Source organism: Chiloscyllium plagiosum, unplaced genomic scaffold (genome assembly GCF_037043375.1).
Source record: "Chiloscyllium plagiosum isolate Xiang-an unplaced genomic scaffold, Cpla_swu_hap1 HiC_scaffold_7, whole genome shotgun sequence".
NCBI lineage: Eukaryota > Metazoa > Chordata > Chondrichthyes > Orectolobiformes > Hemiscylliidae > Chiloscyllium > Chiloscyllium plagiosum.
The window spans coordinates 33,656,795-33,678,772 of NW_028270145.1; the positions used below are offsets into that span (position 1 = coordinate 33,656,795).

The 21,978-nt window shown below is 41.9% G+C and overlaps 1 long non-coding RNA gene across 3 annotated transcripts in view; it reads left to right on the forward strand.

The window, feature by feature from the left end:
- Positions 1-21,978, forward strand: part of LOC122551997 (uncharacterized) — a 92,612-nt gene that overhangs the window by 35,625 nt on the left and 35,009 nt on the right. The window contains exon 1 of one of the 3 annotated variants that reach the window (XR_015757522.1): positions 673-785. The exons of 1 other annotated variant lie outside the window; for it this stretch is intronic. This is a non-coding gene — a long non-coding RNA (uncharacterized LOC122551997). Of the gene's footprint in view, positions 1-672; positions 786-18,117; positions 18,211-21,978 lie in introns of those variants that run through there. One more of the 3 variants, XR_015757524.1, reaches the window with a different exon arrangement.

Genomic DNA, 21,978 nt, shown 5'->3' on the forward strand with positions numbered 1-21,978 from the left:
TGGGATTGGCTTATGCAAAAACTGAACAAGGCAACCTCTGGTTAACAGTGTATTGTTGGGTGGCGCCTTTAATATTGTGAAGTATTTTTAGGTGTGGAAAACCTGAGCAGACAGAAATCACGAGAAAAGCATGATTAACCCTGCTACATGACAATTCCTCTCATATTTTCGTTGGTTCTACAAAGATAGGGACTAATTAAACTATTCCAAAGGAGCGGCCTAACATACCAGTATAACAGGATTCCTGTTTTCCTTCATGACGTCCTCATCCCGTCTCAAATTCCAGGCTCCTCCTTGCTAATCCACATATCACATGAATGCAGTCTGAGAAACAGTGTAAAAATGAATAGGGTGCAGCAACACATAATCTAGAGGATAGAATGGAGGGGTCAAAATTCTAGCCTAACTATCTCTCCCCTTGCCAAATCGCATCAACTTGTCAGAAAACTCCAAAGGAACTGTTTGCAAATTTTATTTACTGCAAATGTTAATCACCTTTTTCAGTTTCTCATTTAACTGACGTTTCACAAGTATGCATAGAAATGTGTCTCAGTCATTTATGGGCCTATGATTTCTCAGCTTCCCTAGTATATTTATCTTAAAATTGGCTCGGCTTCAGACCTACATGAAGGCTGGTCCTTCCCATGGACAACAGCTTCAGTTTGATGGCTCCTTTAATGCGGTTAAAACATCTGAAGGCATGTTTTAAACATTCACAGGTGCAATTATAAAATCAAATTTGCTATCGAACCACACAAGGAGGCATCAGGGCGAGTGAGTACAAGGTGGGTCAAAGGGGCAAGTTAATACAGGGAGAACTGGCAGTTTGGATACAGAACTGACTCAAAGGTAGAGGTAGAAGGTAGTGGAGTGTTGCTTTTCAGACTGGAGGCCTGTCACCAGTGTTTGCCACTGAGTGCTGGGTCCACTGCTTTTCGTCATTTATATAAATGATTTGGATATGAACATCGGAGGTATGCTTAATATGTTTGCAGATGACACCAAAATTGGAGGTGTAGTGGACAGCGAAGAAGGTTACCTCAGAGTACAACAGGATCTTGATCAGATGGAGTTTAATTTAGATAAATGCAAGGTGCTGCATTTTGGAAAGTCAAATCAGGGCAGAACGTATACACTTAATGGTACGGTCCTGGGGGATGTTGCTGAACAGAGACCTTAGAGTGAAGGTTCACAGTTCCTTGAAAGTGGAGTCTCAGGTAGATAGGATAGTGAAGAAGGTGTTTGGTATGCTTTCCTTTATTGGTCAGTGCATTTAGAATAGGAGTTGGCAGGTCATGTTGCGGCTGTACAGGACATTGGTTAGGCAACTTTTGGAATACTGTGTACAATTCTGGTCTCCCTGCTATACGAAGGATGTTGTGAAACATGAAAGGGCTCATAAAAGATTTACAAGAATGTTGCCAGGTTTGGAAGGCTTGAGCTATAGGGACAGGCTGAATAGGCTGGGGCTATTTTCCCTGGAGCATTGGGCACTGAGGAGTGACCAGAAAGGGGTTTATAAAATCATGAGAGGCATGGATAGGGGGAAAAGCCAAGGTCCTTTCCTCAGGGTGGGAAATTCCAAAACTAGAGGGCAGAGGTTTGAAGTGAGAGGGGAAAAATTTAAAAGGGACTGAAGCAGCAACGTTTTCACACAGAGGGTGGTACGTGTATGGAATGAGCTGCCAGAGGAAGTGGTGGTGGCTGGTACAATTACAGCATTTAAATGCCATCTGGATGGGTACATGACTAGGAAGGGTTTAGAGCGATCTGGGCCAAATTCTGGCAAATGGGACTAGATTAATATAGGATATCTGATCAGCACGGGCAAGTTGGACCGAAGGGTCTGTTTCCATGCTGTCCATCCCTCTGTTTCTATGACTCTAAATAGATTGTTTAACTTGCTTAGATTCCACAAACAAAGCTCCACATTACACCCCAGGTGCACCATGCACCATTCTCTCATCAGAGTAACAAAGTGTAAGCATGTGATGAACAATCTGGCAGACCACTTGCTCTGCGCTGCTTTAGTGAATTTCTTGTTTTCTTGTTCACTCACAAGATGTGGGTGTCACTGGCTGGGCCAGTATTTATAGCCCATCGCTAGTTGTGCCATGAGAAGGTGGTGATGAACTGCTCTCTTGAACTGCCACAGTATTTGACAGTGTCAGCAGGAAGGAACTCCAGGATTTTGAGTCAGTAACACTGAACTGTAACATATTTCCAAGTCAGGATGGCGAGTGGCTTGGAGTGGAACTTTCAGGTGGTGGTATTACTATGTATCTGCTGCCCTTCTTCTAGATGTCTAAGGATTCTTGGTGAATTTCTGCAGTGCATCTGGCAGACAGTACACACTGCTGCTATTGAGGTCAGTGGTGGAGGGAGTGGATGATTGTGGATGTGGTGACAATCAAGTGGGCTGCTTTGTCCTGGATAGTTTGACCTTACAGAAAGTAAGGTCATGTCAGTAAAGATCTGGGCAAACTGTTAAATGGTTCATTTTGTGCATAGTGCACTGAAAAATCATCGTTCACAAATAAAATACCATATGGTTGTTTCCCAGAAAGACAAAAAAAATTCCCCAAAAAAAGTGAGTGAAAGAATTTCAATAAATCCATTATTATACCATGCTTTATTTCATTTCATTATACTTACAGTCGAAAAATATACAAACGGGATGCAAATTCACATTTCCAAACCACTCTGTTTGCTTTCTAAACTATTTCTATGGATGGAATTTTGTCAGTACCATTCCTGGGGAGGGAATCTGAATTGGATGCTTAGCCTGTGTTCTTGCTTTGGCCCTGTTTTTCACATAGAATCCCGACTGTGCGGTAAGAGGCCATTCAACCCATTAAGTCTGCATTGACCATCTGAATAGCATCCCATCCAGACCCAGCCCCCAACCCTATCCCATATTTCTCATAGCCAATCCCCCTAAACTACACAGCCCTGAGCATTACAGAGCAATTTAGCATGGCCAATCCACCTGACTTGCACATCTTTGGACTGTGGGAGGAAACCAGAGCACCCAGAGGAAACCCACACAGACACGGGGAGAATGTGCAAACTCCACACAGACAGTCACCCGAGGCTGGAATCAAACCCAGGTTCCTCTTGCCGTGAGGCAACAGTGCTAACCACTGGGCCACTGTGCCAACAATTGAATCAAACGTAAAAATGTCCATAGAGTCCACAGGTGATATTTGTGGTCATATTATGGGGAATCTTTCTATGTGTAAAACCTGGCATTAGTTGCCAGAGTTTCAGAGCCAGGCACATGTAAAAGAACCTCCTAGTCAATCAGAGACTCCCTCCACCAGCATCACAAACCCCCTGCCAAACTGCATCAGTACTAACCTTACTGAGAGCACAAAGATCACACGAGTGTGCTTTGAATTAAGTTTAACTTGCAAACATCTTAGCGAACTTTGTTTTCACTTTATTCATGAGCGCAGTCTTATCATTTGATGAGATTACCAGGTAGATAAATGGACAGTGGTGCCTCATATTTGACATGTAAGGTTTTTTTGTGGAAGAAACAAAGTTGTGTTGTGTTGTGTTTTTTTGCTCATTCTTTATTGAATGCTCCAAGTCCACGTTCAGCTCTCCATTGTTTGGGACCTGTAGGCTCAGCTGCACCCCACCACCCACCCAACTTTGTGTCCATTATCCAATAGTTCTTAGGGATAATGGGATCAAAGAATATGGGGAGGAAGCAGAAGCAAGGAACTGTGTTAGATCATCCTTGAACATATTGAATAGGGGAGCAAGCTCAAAGGGCTCAATGGCTTACTGCTGCTTCTGTTTACTATGTTTCTATTAGTAAGAATATTGTCCATAGTTACTCCCAGTGAGGTAACCTCAGAATCTGCAAAGGCTTTTCTAGCCAAAAACCTTGAGGAGGACTCACAAATGGACAGTACTGACACCACACTTCCATCTTCTTACTTTGACGGACTGTTCCTCCCCAACATGCCAGCTGCTTCCAACTTCACTCCGCCATAAGACCGGCCCCACTCCACATGCCCGGCCCCCTCACCACTGACTCATCCTTCCCAGTCCTGAGTCTCTATCCCCTTGTGCTGCTCCCCTGGCCTTGCCTCGCCTCAGACAAAACTGCGGAAAGCCGACTGGTGTACGCCACTTTAATAGCACCTGGCCCATATCCCTCCAAACCCTTCCTATTCATATATCCATCTAGATGCCTTTTAAGTATTGTAATTGTACTAGCCTCCACTACATCCTCTGGCAGCTCATTCCACATACACAACTGCATGAAGCAGTTGCCCCTTAGGTCTCTTTTATATCTTTCCCCTCTCACCCTAAACTTATGCACTCTAGTTCTGGACCCCCCACCCCAGGGAAAAGACTTTGTCTATTTACCCTATCCATGTCCCTCATGATTTTCTCAACATCCATAAGATCACCCCTCAGCCTCCAACGCTCCAGGGAAAACAGCCCTAGCCTATTCAACCTCTCCCTATAGCTCAAATCCTCCAACCATGGCAGCATCCTTGTAAATCTTTTCTGAATCCTTTCCAGTTTCACAACATCCTTCCGATAGGAAGGAGACCAGAATTGCACACAATATTCCAACAGTGGTCTAACCAATGTCTTGTACAGCCGCAACATGACCTCCCAACTCCTGTACTCAATACTCTGGCTAAAAAGAAAGCATACTAAATGCCTTCTTCACTATCCTATCTATCTGTAACTGTACTTTCAAGGAGCTATGAACCTGCACTCCAAGGTCTCTTTGTTCAGCAACACTCCCGAGGACCTTAGCATTAAATGTATAACTCCTGCTAAAATTTACTTTCCCAAATTGTAGCACCTTACATTTATCTAAATTAAACTCCATCTGCAGCTCCTCAGCCCATTGGCCCATTTGATCAAGATCCCGTTGTAATCTGAGGTAACCTTCTTTGCTATCCACTACACCTCCAATTTTGTTGTCATTTGCAAATTTATTAACTATACCTCTTGTGCTCACATCCAAGTAATTTATATAAATTACGAAAAGTAGTGGATCCAGCACCGATTCTTGTGGCACTCCACAAGTCACAGGCCTCTAGACTGAAAAAAACCCTGCAGCACCACCCTCTGTCTTCTATCTTTGAGCCAGTTCTGTATCCAAATATATTCCATGAGATCTAACCTTGCTAACCAGTCTCGCATGGGGAACCTTGTCAAACACCTTACTGAAGTCCATATAGGTCACGTCCACTGCTCTGCCCTCATCAATCCTCTTTGTTACTTCTTCAAAAAACTCAATCAAGTTTGTGAGACATGATTTCCCACGCACAAAACCATGTTGACTCTCCCTAATCAGTCCTTGTCTTTCCAAATATATCCTGTCCCACAGGATTCCCTCCAACAACTTGCCCAACACCAATGTCAGGCTGACTGGTCTGTAGTTCCCTAGCTTGTCCTTACCACCTTTCTTAAATAGTGTTACTATGTTACCCAGTCATCCGGCAACTCACTTGTGACTATCAATGATACTAATATCTGAGCAAGGGGCCCAGCAATCACTTCTCTAGCTTCCCACAGAATTCTAGGATACACCTGATCAGGTCCTGGGGCATTTATTTACTTTTATGCATTTCAAAACATCCAGCACTTCCTCCTCTGTAATATGAACATTTTTGCAAGATGTCACCATCCATTTCCCTGCATTCTATATCTTCCATGTCCTTTTCTGTAAACACTGATGCAAAATACTTGTTTAGTATCTCCCCTATATGTTGCGGCTCCACACAAAGGCCGCCTTGCTGATCTTTGAGGGGCCCTATTCTCTCCCTAGTTACCCTTTTGTCTTTAACATACTTGTAAAATCCCTTTGGATTCTCCTTATCTCTACTTGCCAAAGCTATCTCATATCTCTTTTTGCCCTCCTGATTTCCCTCTTAAGTATACTCCTACTGCCTTTATACTCTAAGGATTCACTCAATCTCCACCAGACATATGCTTCCTTCCTTTTCTTAACCAAACCCTCAACTTGTTTAGATTAGAATCCCTACACTATGGAAACGGGCCCTTTGGCCCAATAAGTCCACACTGACCCTCCGAAGAGTAACCCACCCAGACCCATTCCCCTAACACTATGGACAATTTAACATGGCCAATTCACCTGACCTGCATATCTTTAGACTGCTGGAGAAAACCCACGCAGACACAGGTAGAATGTGCAAAGTCCAGACAGACAGCAGCCCGAGGCAGGGATTGAACCCAAGTCCCTTGTGCTGTGAGGCAGTAGTGCTATCTACTGAGCCACCGTACTGTCTTAAATCCTTGTGATCCAGAATGCTCTATACCTACCAGCCTTTCCTTTCTCCCTAACAGAAATGTACTGTCTCTGGACTCTCGTTATCTCATTTCTGAAGGCTTCCCATTTTCCAGCCGTCCCTTTTCCTGCAAACATCTGCCCCCAATCAGCTTTTGAAAGTTCTTGCCTCATGCTGTCAAAATTGGCCTTTCTTCAATTTAGAACTTCAGCTTTTTGATCTAGTCTATGCTTTTCCATCACTATTTTAAATCTAATAGAATTATGGTCACTGGCCCCAAAGTGCTGTCCCATTCACACCTCAGTCACCTGCCCTGCCTTATTTCCCAAGAGCAGGTCAAGTTTTGCACCTTCTGTAGTAGGTACATCCACATACTGAATCAGAAAATTTTCTTGTACATGCTTAACATATTCATCTCCATCTAAACGCTTAACACTATGGCAGTCCCAGTCTATGTTTGGAAAGTTAAAATCCCCTCCCATAACCACCTTATTATTCTGACTGAGATCTCCTTACAAGTTTTTTTTCTCAATATCCCTCTGACTATTGGGGGTCTATAATACAATCCCAATAAGGTGATCATCCCTTTCTTATTTTTCAGTTCCACCCAAATAATCTCCCTGGATGTATTTCCAGGAATATCCTCCCTCAGTACAGCTGTAATGCTGTCCCTTATCAAAATCGCCACTCCCCCTCCTCTCCCGCCTCCCTTCCTGTAACATTTGTATCCTGGAACATTAAGCTGCCAGTCCTGTCCATCCCTGAGCCACCCTTCTGTAATTGCTATGATATCCACAGTCCCATGTTCCTAACCATGCCTTGAGTTGATCTGCCTTCCCAGTTTGGCTTCTTGCATTGAAATAAATGCAGTTTAATTTATCAGTCCTACGTTGTTCTCTGCTTTGTCTCTGCCTCCACTGGCTGTTTGACTTGCTTCTTTTTCAACTGTACCAGTCCCAGATTGATCTCTTTCCCCACTATCTCCCTGGGTCCCACCCCAGATTTAACACTAATTTAAATCCTCCCGAGCAACTCTAGCAAATCTCCCTGCCAGTATATTAGTCCCCTTCCAATTCAGGTGCAATCTATCCTCCTTGTACAGGTCACTTCTGACCCAGAAGAGATTCCAATGATCCAAAAATGTGAATCCTTCTCCCATACACCAGCTCCTCAGCCATGCATTCATCTGCTCTATCCTCCTATTCCTGCCCTTACTAGCTCATAGCACCTGGAGTAATCCAGATATTACTACTCTTGAGGACCTCCGTTTTAAATTCCTGCCTAACTCTCTGTATTCTCCCTTCAGAATCTCATCTTTTTCCCTTCCTATGCTGTTGGTTCCAATATGTACAATGACCTCCTGCTGGATTCTCTCCCCCTTGAGAACATTCTGCACCCTCTCTGAGACATCCGCATTGCATTAGAGCCTGTCTCAATACCAGAAACTTGGCTGTTTGTGCTACATTCCCCTGAGAATCCATCACCCCATATATTTTTCGAAACAGTATACTTGTTTAAAATGGGGATAGCCACAGAAGACTCTTGCACTACCTGCCTACCTCTCTTACCTTTCCTGGAGTTAACCCATCTGTGTGACTGTGTATCTACAGCCTTTTCCCTTCCTGTAACTGCCATCCATCACACCCTCTTGCTCTTGTAAATTTCACATTGCCTCTAACTGTCGCTCCAACCGATCCATTTGATCTGATAGGATTCGCAACAAATGGCATTTGTTGCAGATATAATCCTCAGTAACATGTAAACTCTCCCTAAACTCCCACATCTAACAAGAAGGGCATATTACTCTACTAAGGGCCATTTTTACATCTTCCAATCTGCAGACCCAGAAAATAGCCCCATCTTATTCCTCTGCAAAACACTACTCCAGCCTAATTTAATACTTATGGCATATATTTTTAAGTTTAATCAAGAGACATAGCTCAATAAAACATATAATCAAGAAAGAACCCAGTCTACTCACCACTGCAGATTTACAGCAAGGCCACACTTAAAACTATTCACTAATCTGTTTCTGTATTGTGACATCTCCCAAACAGGTTCCTCCAAAATCAGTTGTGAATTTCACTGTTTGTTAATTTTCCCAAACGCACTCCGATGTCCAGTGATACATGAATTCAACAGCAAAGGCAGTAACTGCGCAGGTTTACTGCTGTGTCAGTTAGCAGTGTGGGTTTCTTTCTTTTTCTCTGTCTCTCTCTCCCTCTCTCTCTCTCCCTGCACTGACCTGACCATGTGCTGCCGTTGTCTGTTCCTCTCCCTTTTAAAAGTGCTGTTGTTTTGACTTATTTTAAATTTCTCTTTTTTTCTCTAAAGTTCCAAAACAATGCAACTGCACCTGAAGCAGTAATTGCTGCTCCTGGAATTTGAGAAAATCATCTCCAACACATAAAACACTTCAAAAAAGGAACAGTCTATTACAACCAGAAATTTTTCCCATCGTCCTGTAGCTCTGATGAACTTGTAGGTTAAGGTGACATTATATTCAGGTCTGGCAGCCCCTTGGAGTTGGTACCAATCCTTGACAGGTGATGGAATAGAGCCCATGCCTCGTACCCTCTCGGTGGCAACACCCTCTTCAACACAGGAACAAGGCGGGGAATGAAAATGGGAGGCAGCCGTCAGTTGTGCTCACCAACTGAAGGGAGGTGTAGTGCAATAAGTGGTCATGGGAGCAATGATTGATGGTCCTCAGTGTCAAGGAGACTACACCATCAGCAGCAGACTGGAAGTACAACTGCTTCAGCAGGAAAGGGAATTTATTTGAGAGGGGAGGAGTGCATGTTGGATGGTGAGAAGGGAGGAGGTAAAAAGACGCGTGCTGCATCTCATGCATGGAAAAAAGCTGTAGAGAAGGGACGGGTGACAGAATCGGGGAATGACGATGTCAAGGAGGGAGCGGTCCCTGTGAAATACTGAACGGGAGGGACAGGGGGTGATGAGTTTGGTGTGGCATCCCACTAACGATGGTCAGAAATAGCGAGTGATGATGCATTGAATGTGGAGGCTAGCGGGAGGAAAATGAGGAGCAATCATGGTTCTGAGAGGGCAAGGAAGAGGTGAGGACGAAGGTGTGCGAAATAATATGGACACATTTCAGGGTGAATTTCACTGGGTGAGAGTCACTGAAGCATAGAAACATAGAAAATAGATCGAGAAAATTCAGCCCTTGGAGGCTATACCACCATTCAATATGATCATGGCTGATCATGCAATCACAGTATCCCATTACCACTTTCTCTCCATACCCTTTGATCTCTGTAGCCACAGGGCCCACGTCCAGCTCCCTCTTGAATATATCTGGCCCCAACCACTTCCTGTGGAAGAGAATTCCACAGGCTGACAACTCTCTGAGTGAAGAAATTTTTCCTCATCCCAGTCCAGTGACTCCTAGTTCAGGACTTCACCAACTTCAGGAACATTTGTGGGCGGCACGGTGGCACAGTGGTTAGCGCTGCTGCCTCACAGCGCCAGAGACCCGGGTTCAATTCCCGCCTCAGGCGATTGACTGTGTGGAGTTTGCACATTCTCCCCGTGTCTGCGTGGGTTTCCTCCGGGTGCTCCGGTTTCCTCCCACAGTCCAAAGATGTGCAGGTCAGGTGAATTGGCCATGCTAAATTGTCCGTAGTGTTAGGTAAGGGGTAAATGTAGGGGTATGGGTGGTTTGCACTTCGACGGGTCGGTGTGGACTTGTTGGGCTGAAGGGCCTGTTTCCACACTGTAAAGTAATCTAATCTAATCTAAAAAAAATTATTCCCACATCTAGCCTGTCCAGTTCCATCAGGATTTTATATGTTTCTATGAGATCCCCCCTCACTCTTCTAAATCCCAGTCAGTACAAGTCAAGTCGATCCAGTCTTTCTTCATATGTCAGTCCTCGGTCAAAAAAAAGGAAGGCATTTCAGAAACATCCGTGTGGACAGTAACATTGCTGGAGCAGCTGAGATGGAGAAACTGGGGCAAATGGAGTGCAGTCTTTACAGGAAGCAGGCTGTGAGGAAGTGTAGCCAAAGACGAGGTCTGTTGTGGGCAAATTGGAGTCATATCAAAAGGTTTCCATTCACTATAACAGGCTTTGAGAAATCCCTGAGGATATGAAAAGCATAAATAAAGATAAGCTTTTTGTTTTGTCTCACTGAAATGAATAGGGTGAGAATTAGTTCAATGAGAGTTTGGCAAATGACATGGATATTCAAACTTCAAAACAAATCTCACCGTGTGCTGAAGAAATGGTTTCACTGAGAACAGTTGGAAAAATCAGCTTGTTCAGCCAATGGCATTAAAATATTTATGTGGTTCCATCAGCACAGGGTCTTTATTTTCTTAAATTCTGCTATTCCCCTCGCAGTTTTATTTTATTATCTCGTGTCAGTGTTACTATTTGTTGATCATCCCTAATCTAGTTACAACCCAACAGCTTTATTGAAAATCACAAGCTTTCGGAGCACTGCTCCTTCGTCAGGTGAAATCAACTTGTACGCTATAACTTGGTGTCATGTGACTTCTGACCTTGTTCACCCTCCCTCAACACTGGCACCCTCCACATCATCCCTAATCTTGTCATTGGGTCCCTCAATCCATTGTCTTTATCTATATGATCAACAAGCCATTTATGTGCTTCATTTCCTTCAATGTTTATCTTCATTCGCAATTGAAGAGGGATTGATTATCTTTCAAGTTTCAATCTGAACAAGGTCCTGAATTTAAGACATGAACTGAGTGTTAATCTGGTGTATTTTCTAGTCATTTCTGAAGATGTTTCAGATTACCATAGTTATTGCTTTGCCCTTTTTATTCAGGACCTAATTTATGTTGCATTGTACCTGAAGGACCCAGTCACTCTGAGCTGACATTTCTTGTGCTTCTGTATTCTTGTGTGAGTAAACTACATGGTAAAAATCCAGTCCAAGACAATCAAGCAATACTTACTTGCTTAACACAAGCTTTTTTTTCATATTCATTCTTTTTATGGGATGCAGGAGTCACTGGATGGTCAGCATTTATTGCTCATCCCTAGTTGCCCTTGAGAAGGTGATGGTGAGCTGCCATCTTGAACCACTGCTGTCTGCCTGGTTGACCCACAATGCTATGAGGGAGGGAATTCCAGGATTTTGACCCAAGGATAGTGAAAGAACAGAGATATATTTCAAGTCAAGATGGTGAGTGGCTTGGAGGGGAACTTGAAGGTCGTGGTGCTCCCATTTATTTGCTACCCTTGTCCTTCTAGATGGAAGTGGTCATGGGTTTGGAAGGTGCTGCCTGAGGATCTTTGGTGAATTTCTGCTCCTGCTTAAAATCGTACTGAAGTTTCACATCTTTGCAGCCAATGCAACATCCTGTCATTGGGGCAGAGTCTGATAACCGTTCTTACAATATGCCCCAGGAGAGGTAAAAGTAGTGGGGGAGATTTTAATGGCCTTTTTGCACTTGTGTGTGTAAAGCTAAGGACAAGTGAGAACTGTGCTGGACTTGTATATTGTGTCCAGGAATGCAATGAATCCTTTCACTTCCAGCAACAAAATACCCAATAAAGTTGCAGATTCTGAGAACATTAAGGGCCAGACAGAGATATTAAATCCAGCCCCACTCAACATTTGTCATCACTGAGTTGCTAGGGAACTGCCTCTGGCAATGGGAGGCTCAACTGATCACTACGCCCTTTGACCTCCACCCCAAAAGGTGTCAAGACTGTGAGGGTTGCGGCTTTTCCAGGGAGACGGGCCTGCCAAGATGGGAAATATCCTGACCCAAGCTTCCGGACTCAGTTGTGATGATTCAGACCGAGGTGCCGGATTCCTTTCAGAAATCTACTTTGCAAATTCAAACAGGCTTTTCATGAATGGGAAACTCCTGTAGGCCTGAAACTTTGGGATAATTTTAACCATACACATGCATTGAGAAACACAATGGTCTGGGTGGGCTTTCAATGTCTTTATACATTTTAATTAAGAAAATCTGAGGGCCTAGTCTACTCATCACTAGTGTTCCGACATGATGTCCAAGAAAGTACGCAAATTTTTATTTATTTGAAAATTTAACTGAAAACTGACCTTATAAATTGAATGCACCACCACATTCAATTATTAATCTCAGTAACAGCACTGTGAGTTTTAAATACACAGACTCTCATCCAACAGGTGACCTCCACATTTGGTACTTATATATTTTGCACGTCATTCTGGCGTCTATGAAAAGTTAAAAAAAAAGTCAAGTACAAAGTGTGAGATTTGAAATAAAAACACAACACCGCAAAAGTGAAAGGAATGATAAACACCTATGAAAAACATCAGCTGGGGATTTCCAACACTTTATCTTGTTTTCTTTTTAAATTTTCACACCAAATTTGTTATTTAAACATTCCAAAAAAAATGCAGCTAAAAGTAAAAGTCATCTCTATAGGTCCAGTTGACGCCCAGAATGGTCAACACTGAACTGGAATAAAATCCAATGTTGTTTGGTAAAAAGAAAATCAGAAAATATCTGCAGGCAGAGAAATGTTCTGTGGTTATTTAATTTTTTTTCAGATTTGACTTTACAATCTTCGGCATCAAAAGTTCCAGAAAATGGTTTTTGCAGACTTTCTATACGTGAATGTGTATGCAGCTCATGAAAGCTGCAGAAGAAACCCAGAGTGCACAGGGTTAATGTTTAAACAGATAAATCAGTGCGAATTGTCAAGCATTCCATATTAAATGCAAATTTTTATTGGCAGACAGTAGATTTAACCAGAAAAGCGCATACAGAGTGTGAGACAATGGACGAGAAATTGCAGCCAAACTTAAACAGAGCCCACATTTCTTAATTTTTAAATCATTCAGCGATTTATGGTGAGAAAGAGACTCTTAAAAGGTATAATAATTTAGTAAAATCTCCATCGCTTTACAGGAGCAGAATCAGACAAATACCTTCCTTAAACATAAAATCTTGGAAGGAGAAGGAAGATTTAAGCAGCAGAAGAAAGAGGAGAGACAGATATGTTTTAGCAGAGCTGAGAGCTTCTCATTTATAAAATCCAGTTTTATCCACATTTTTCTCTCACTCTCTAGTCCCCAATTTACCATATTTCATTCTTCTTTCTCAGTTCTTCAATCTCCCTTCAATCAGTTAAGGAGGCAACCTGTTGAGTGTTTAAACATTAACCCTGTGTCACTCATGCTCAGGGATGCACCATTGTTGCCAACATTTTGCCATTATCTTGCACTGTCCTGCTAGTCGCAGTGAAAATTCATTCCAAGCTGAAGTGTGACAAAATTTTCTAACGGAGTGTGCTGTGCAATAACCCGCTGCAGACAATTTGTTAGCTGCTTTGTACACAATCCAAAAAGATGCTTGATGCCTATAAGATATGGCAACAAATCATTTGTGTTCTGACTCAGGCAAGAATGACGTTTGCAACTTCATTATTTAAAGGGTGCAAGTATCATTTTTACATATTTATGTAACTTCTGGATAATTGTATTTCTAAATGCCATTTTAACAAAAGTGAGTAATCTCAATATGGCAAATCTGAGGACAGCACTGTCTCTTCTTCTGAAAAGTAAAAATATCTAGACAGTGATTTGGTTGCAGCGTAGTTGCACGTGTCTTTATTTGAAATTAAAGTGTTTTTAGGAGACTTTCTTGTTGCTTAAATTCCTGCTTGTGATATTTCAGCACAGCCGAAGTAATAACTGAGCTCCAGATATCTCAGTAGATGAAACTGTAGGAGGAAGGAAGATGCAGTTCCATCTTGATCAAGTCGTTCACTTTGAGAATCATAGTAGTAGCAGCTTAGGGAGTGGCTGATTTCTTTTGTCATTAATTTAATTCAGCAAAAATGATTATCATTCGTTAATCAGCAGACTTTTATCGTAGAATGTTAAGAATGATGCCACCAATAATAGCAATCTGCCCTTGAAGAGGATTATTTTTAAATGATCCTTTCATTGAAAGTGCAAACCATGTGATTTGACAAACTCCTGTTAAGTGCATGACAACATAAGACAGATTGGAGGAGAAATACCTTATTAACTCCTATAATCCTGCAGTTCCTTTTCACCAGTAACATGGAATCTACTCTCTGAAAATTTCTACAATTCCGATCTATTACTGTGCATCCAAACTTTAATCCTAATGAATGTGAAAATTTAATTTCATTCCGCTAGCATTTCCTGACACTTTGCAATTGTGAAGTGCAATTTTCTATAACATCTTATCCACCAGTTATATAACTCTAAATAAAATAAGAAACGCTCAAAGAACTTTCCGAGACTGCTCATTGTCAATCTTTCACCCCTTAAGGGCCTAGCGGTATTATCATTAATCCAGAAACTCAATTAATATTTTGGAGACCCAGGCTCAAATCTATTTCAGTTGGTGAAATATGAATTTAATAAAGAATCTGGAAGTAAGGATCTAATGAAATCCATGAATTCATTGTCAACTGTTGGAAAAACCCATCTGGTTCAGTAATGACGTTTAGGGAAGGAAATCTATCACCCTTACCTGCTCTGGCCTACATGTTATCCAGACCCGCAGCAATATAGTTGACTCTTAAGCTGCCTTCTGGGCACTTGGGAGTGGGCAACAAATACTGGATAGAAATATAGTACAGTTTCTCCATCTTGTCTGTGCTTTCTGACCTATAATCCAACAACACGATGAACCCCTAACTTTCATCATCTTGTTAAAATCCCACCATTGTCTCATTTCTCCCTATCTGTGTTATCTTTTCCAGCCCTACAGTTGTCTAACAATTCCATGTTTCTTGAACTCTGACCGATTCTGCATCTCCCATTCTTTTACCTTGCCATTTTCAGTGGTATCTTCAGCTAAGTAGATGCTGGGTTCTGAAATTTCTTCCCTAAACCTTTCTGTCTCTCCACTTTGCTCCCTTTTACGATACCTTTAAGACATACTGCCCTTTTTAAGTTTTCAAAGGATGGACTGAGGGATGCTTTGCGTGAGTGTGAATATTCTGCTGATGTATCACTTGATGACACAAGAAGATATTGCCACATTTTCCAAAACACAAAAATATATCATTAATGCTGTGGAGATGTAGAAATGGCATTTTTATTCCAGTTTGTTTGTGTAATGCCATCTCTAACTTCTGCAGTAGCCTTAGTCTTACACTTGATGATTTCTCACTTAACTGTTGTAACCTTCCAGCTTTTGAACCGGTTCTCCTCAATATCTAGTTTGCTGACCTGTTTTCAGTCATCGTGCCTAATTCAAATGTTTAGCATTTGGTCTTTATTAAGCACTCTCGGATGTTTACACTCCTGATGAAACCATATAAATGTTAGTGTGGGCTGTTTAGATGTTCTGCTTTAATTTTAAAAGCATAAAACTATTTCCTTACCTTTGTTTTCATTTGTACTTGCTTTCGCAGTGTGACATGTAGCATTGAGGTCTCTGTGTAAAATGATCTCCAGAAGTAAAATAAGCACAAAAGTGAATACAGAAGCTGCGTTATTATTTAGTGCATGGATTCCTTGTGCCTACTCCCTGATAAAATGACATTTTTGATAACTCACACACTAATAGAAACCCCACTGAAATGCTCTGTGGCTTTTCTGTCCAAATGCAACGCTGGTTGTCTGCATTTATTGAAAGAACTATGTTATGCATTGCTGACTGTAATGTCTAAATCATAATGTGAGAATAGTGGTGTCCAGCGAACTTCATTTTTGCTGAATCGCAAAGCTTATGTAAATGCATCAAGATGATAAACCTCCGGGCTTACCACATCTAAAGGATGTAACCAAAATGCGCTCCAACAGACATATGACCCATTTCTCCCTCTGGAGTCTTCTCATGCTTTTTAAAAGAGTACAAAATGTTATTAATTTGAAAGATCTCCCATCAAGATGTTAAATGGAGAATAAAATTTATTTTCATTGCTTCTGATTAGTGTGCCCTAGTGGAATTCTTTCAAAGTCTGCTATAAAAACATTTAAATTCATCCCAAGGTCTGAGGGAAATCGTGGTGCTGCAGGGTCTGATGATACTGCAGTAACAGGCATTAGTTACAGCTTCAGTCACCAGGAACATCCTTTGGTGTCAATGGTTTTGGATAGTTATCCTTTTTATTCCTAGTTGCTGGTCCAAAAACAATCAAAACATAGGACAGATCTTTCTGTTAAATCTCTGATTTCATCCAGTGAATAATGATCAGCCACTGAACAAAGATTTATTTTCAGTGGAGTCGGGAAAGGGTAGAGCTCAAGCAATTTTGGTACATTTTAAGTCTTTACTATGTTCCGTCAAGGGAGCCTGAAGAATAAGTGGTCTTTCTACCTATTTACATTTTCCTAGAATCATAGAATACCTACTGTTTGGAAGCTAGCCATTCAGCCCATCAAATCCATACTGATCTTCCAAACAGCATCCCACTCAGACCCTCACCATCCCCTATAACCCTCCATATCCCATGGCTAATCCACCAGACCTACACATCCCTGCACACTGTGGGCAATTTAGCATCTAACCTGTACATCTTTGGATAGTAAGCAGGAAACTAGAGCACCCGGATAATACGTGAATGCATAAAAGTGGAACCAAGCAGAAGAAACAAACTGTTTTCCTGCATGTCATTGTTTCACTTTAGATGCACACGGTAAGGGAAATGCAGGTGGACAATTGCAGTCTGGGTCATAGTCTATAACATATTTTGATTTCATGAGCACTAATTCTGGATGATCTAACTCCAAAAGGACCTCAAGGATTGTTTGTATTAAAGCCAGAGTTGTACTGCTTTCTTGTGTGTGTTCCCATCAGCAGGCAATATTAAAGGAGAGTAACAGTGTGGTTCATGTAATACCATTAAATTTTAGTGGGAGGAGAAAATGTCAGTGTGACCGTATCTGTCTTTATAAACGAGACAGTCTGCTTGAAATTTAAAAGAATACATTCTTGCACAAAATGCTGTACTGAGAGTGGTGTAGATACGTTGTACAAAAGTGGAACACAAAGGCTGACTGTGGCAAGACTGGATGCTTGCATCTGTGACAAAAAAATATGAAGAATTGAGGATGCTAGAAATCAAAACCTAAAATAGAAATTGCTGGAGAAACTCAGCAGGTTTGGCAGCATCTGTGGAGAGACAGCAGAAATAATGGTTTCGGGTCCAGTTGCCCTTCTTCAGAGTTTCTTCATAACTCTGAAGAAGCGTCACTGGACACAAAATGTTAACTCTGTTCTCTCTGCACAGAAGTTGTCAGACTTGCTGAGTTTCTCCAGCACTTTTTGCTTTTGTTGCATGAATCTGGCAATTTGGTAAGTGAGAGAGTTTTAACAGTTGATTTCTTTCTATAATCTAATCAAATTTGTATTTAACATTTAAATTAGCTGTAACAGTCATATTTTGTTGAATTGTTTTGTATTGTACTCATCAGGACAATTCATAAGAAGTTACACAGGAAGGGAAAACAACATGTACACTGCATGAGGAGGGAGACAAAGTTGTTTTCTCTTTTGTGTTTCTGATGAGTGCAAGACAAAAAAGCTTCAACAAAATATGTCTTTTTCAGCAAACGATTATTGAATGTAACAGTAAATTGTAAGGTTTTTGTTTCTCATTCTTAGTCAGAGTTAAACAAGCCTACCGCTGGAATTAGCTGCAGTGTGCTAATCAGTTAACTATTTAGAAGTTTTTCCCTCGCCAGCAATAACTGATTCAGCTCTCTGGAATCGAAGCTGATATAAATACGCAAGGTTTAGCAGATTGAATGACACAAAACTGGCAGTTGTAAGTGGAGTGCCTAAATCTATATATTTGGCAACGAAGGGAATTTGTTGCAATGAAGTAGGATTTGCTGTCTTTCACAAAAGAGGAATGATCTGAGAGAAGGAACCAGAGATAGTTGGACTCAAAAACTGAAGCCTGGTGGTATTAATGAGATGTGCAGGTTGGCAACTGGTGAGTTTTAAGTTGTTTCCTTTTTTAACTGGGGGAATTGGGGAGAAATGGCAATGTCATGAATTTACCACCTACCTAGTCAGATGCCATTTTGTACTCAGGGATAACCACTGAGTAATATTCTAAGCATGAAACTTAGGAAGTTAAATATAAAATAAACAAATGAGGTTAGGTAATGTGTTAAACTATTTAGAGTCAGTCAGAATTGTACAGCATTCAAACAGACTCTTCGGTCCAACCCGGTAAATGCCAATCAGATATCCTATATTAATCGAGTTCCATTTGCCAGCACTTGACCCATATCTCTCTAAACTCTTCCTATTCATGTACCCATCCAGATGCTTTTTAAATGTTGTAATTGTGCCAGCCTCCACCACTTCCTCTGGCAGCTCATTCCACACAAGCACCACACTCTGTGTGAGCAAGTTACCCCTTAAGACCCTTTTAAATCTTTCTCCTCTCACTTTAAATCTATGCCCTCTAGTTTTAGAGTCCCCTACTATCCAGAGCTAAACGTTTTAAAGACAGAGGTGGAGAGATTCTTGTCAGGTGAGGGATAGATGGGAATGCGGAATTTGAAACACAAATAGAACCAGGCAAGATCTTATTCAATAGTGGAGCTGGATTGAAGGGCTGGGTGGTCCACTTCTGCTGTTATTTTGGATGTTCATTTGTGCAGATTTAGCTTGTGGGGGCTAGTGATCCACAGCAAACACATCTGCAGTGAAGTGTCTGCAGATTGAGGAACTTCTGCTCAAAGTTGATGGGCTGGAATCTGTAATTTAGACACAGCGATGCATCAAGAAAGGATGCAAAGTGTCACAATCCTAGGCCAGACCATCAAATTTGTGTTATGATGTGGCTAAGGATCTAACTGTATATTTAAAGTAATGAAAGTGCGAGATGCAAGGAACTTACTAAAAGAATAAATTCACAAGATTCCTGATAATGCTTACTGGTTTCTTCTGAGTCCATTATGGCCTCTCCCAGCACAGCGCTGACAACTTTTCCATTTCATCAGCACTCCAATACTTAGCTACTTTCAAATACCTAGAACCTCCTCCTGTGTTCTGACAGCACAGAGCTGTCTGACAGCACATACTGTATATGACTCCCACTAAGTCCCCGACACAGATTCTGTTCAGTTCAGCTGTCTTTCCAACAGTACAACTAATTGCAATATACCGAACATAGAGTTGCTATCTCTCCTCCTCACTGCCTGTAACATTTGAAATCCTGTTCAGTGGCACCTGAACTGTCCTGACCAAGCAATTGAAAACCTTGCATTAAGCATCTCCCCAGTCGTTGGCAAGAATTGAACCTTGCGACTTGACAACTTTAGGAACACCCTGTTCCAGAAATTGACCAATCAGAGACTGCTAGTTTGCTGAGTATGAAAAATCGATGCAACAGTTTTGGTGAGGCAAATCACATTCATTCTGTGATCAGGGACAAGACTTGAGCAAATTGGTATAGAATAAATAATTCATTTTACTGCATGGCTTAAACACGGATGTGGGAGAAATGGCTTTTGTTTCAACAACACTGGCACCAGTAGTGAGAAAGAAGCTGTACTATTGGGATAGCCTTTACCCAAACTGTGCTGGGACCAGTATCCTCAAATCGTGCGATTAAGGTTGTGTTGAGGATTTTAAAACTCAAACATAATCAGAGAATGGGAAAGGTAAAGGGAATATTACTGAGTAACAATAGAAAGGCAATGATAAGGCAGAAGTGGGTACTGCAGATTAGAGACAAAATTAGAGTGGTGCTGGAAAAGCACAGCAGGTCAGGCAGCATCCGAAGAGCAGGAAAACCAACGTTTCGGGCAAGAGCCCTTCATCAGGAAGGCAATGATAAGCAGAGTATAACAGGAAGGCAAGGTGCCTCAGTTGTTAGGACTGCTGCCTCACAGCGCCAGGGACCCAGGTTCAAGTCTCACCTTGAGCAACTGTCTGTATGGAGTTTGCACGCTCTCCCTGTCTCTGCATGGGTTTTCTTTGGGTGCTCTGGTTTCCTCCCTCAATCCAAAGATGTGCAGGTTAGGTGGATTGGCCATGCTAAAATGCTCATTGTGTTAGGTGCGTTAGTCAGGGTAAATATATGGTAGGGGTGGGTTACTCTTCAGAGGGTTGGTGTGGACTTGTTGGGCTGAAGAGCCTGTTTCCATACTGTAGGGAATATAATCTAGGAAGGGACAGAATTTTTAACAAGATTCCTTATCCCTGATGAAGAGCTTATGCCCGAAACGTCGATTCTCCTGCTCCTCGGATGCTGCCTGACCTGCTGTGCTTTTCCAACACCACACTCTCGACTCTGTTCTCCAGCATCTGCAGTCCTCACGTTTTCCTTTTTAACAAGATGGGTACCACAAATAGAAATAAATGAGAGTGATAACAGTATGAGAATGATTGCAATATGACCGTGGTTGGAATCTGAATTTTTCATGGTGTTTTACATGTGGAAGGACAGTACAAAGGGAAAGGAGGAAGGGTAACTCTGTTAATCAGGGACCAGATCTGTACAGTAATGAGAATTGACGGATTAAAATGTAAAATCCGTTTGAGTGGACATAAGAAACAACAGCGGTATGAGGTGAAAAGGGTAAATTGTGACTCAAAGAAGTGGTTTAGGAAACCTGTCAGTATAGGTCAGATTATAAATCAAGAAATAATTGCACTCATAATAATGGCACCACAATTATCATAGACAATTTTAATCCTTTCATTGGATTGGATGAATTGAAATTGCAAAGGTAACCTGAAACTTGAGTTTGTGGCCTGTTCTATCACCCCATGAATTTTGTATGATATGATCTGACTGTACTGACACACAACAAAGTTTTTCACTGTACCTGACAATAATAAATCAAATCAAACCAAGTATTTGGGACAATTTCTTAGAATATTGTTGCATATTGGTCTGGAAAGGCCTTGATTAAGTGCAATAAGAACCATGCACATTGCTAATATCATGAGGATTTGGGGACAGAATGAAGTTGGGTTGTCATGAGAGACAGATTTCAGGCTCGGCCCTGCCAACAAATGTTGCAGTGATGCTCATTAGTATGCAGTTTCTTGCCCTATCACTGGCTATGAGCAAATCAGATGTCATGGATTTTCGTAATTTAAGTCAGAACTGGTACCTAGCAACGTGCTTCTGAGGGCATCCAAGTTAGACACTGGGTGTGACGCCTCAGAGTCACTCCAAAGGCATTGGCCACATGGATCCCACCTCCACAGACATTGACATCTGACATTTGCCAGCCCCTCTAAGAATGCTCAGTACGATCCTGCATTTCAAAGTTGCACCTCAGAGTGAAACAGCAACTATCATTGTAGTGCTGCAGCAAGCATACTGTGCACTTAGGGATACAGACACAACTCATGGGTTGGACCAGGCTGCATCTCCAGTCTGTTCACTTCCTCTCTTAGCAATCGCTCTCTGTGAGCCTCTCTAGATGCTGAGCTTTGCATTGCATGCCTTGTATTGACTTGTCCTACATTTCTGTGTATTGCTCCTCAGCCAGTGGCACCAGATGTACAGTACTGATGTGTTGTCTTGCCACAGTGGTTCAGTGGTTAGCACTGCTTCCTCAAAGCGCCAGGGACCCGGGTTCGATTCCATCCTCAGGTCACTGTCTGTGTTGAGCTTGTACATTCTCCCTGTGTCTGCATGGGTTTCCCTCAGATGCTTTGGTTTCCTCCCACAGCCCAAAGATTAGGTGGATTGGCTGTGATAAATTGCCCATAGTATCCAGGAAAATGC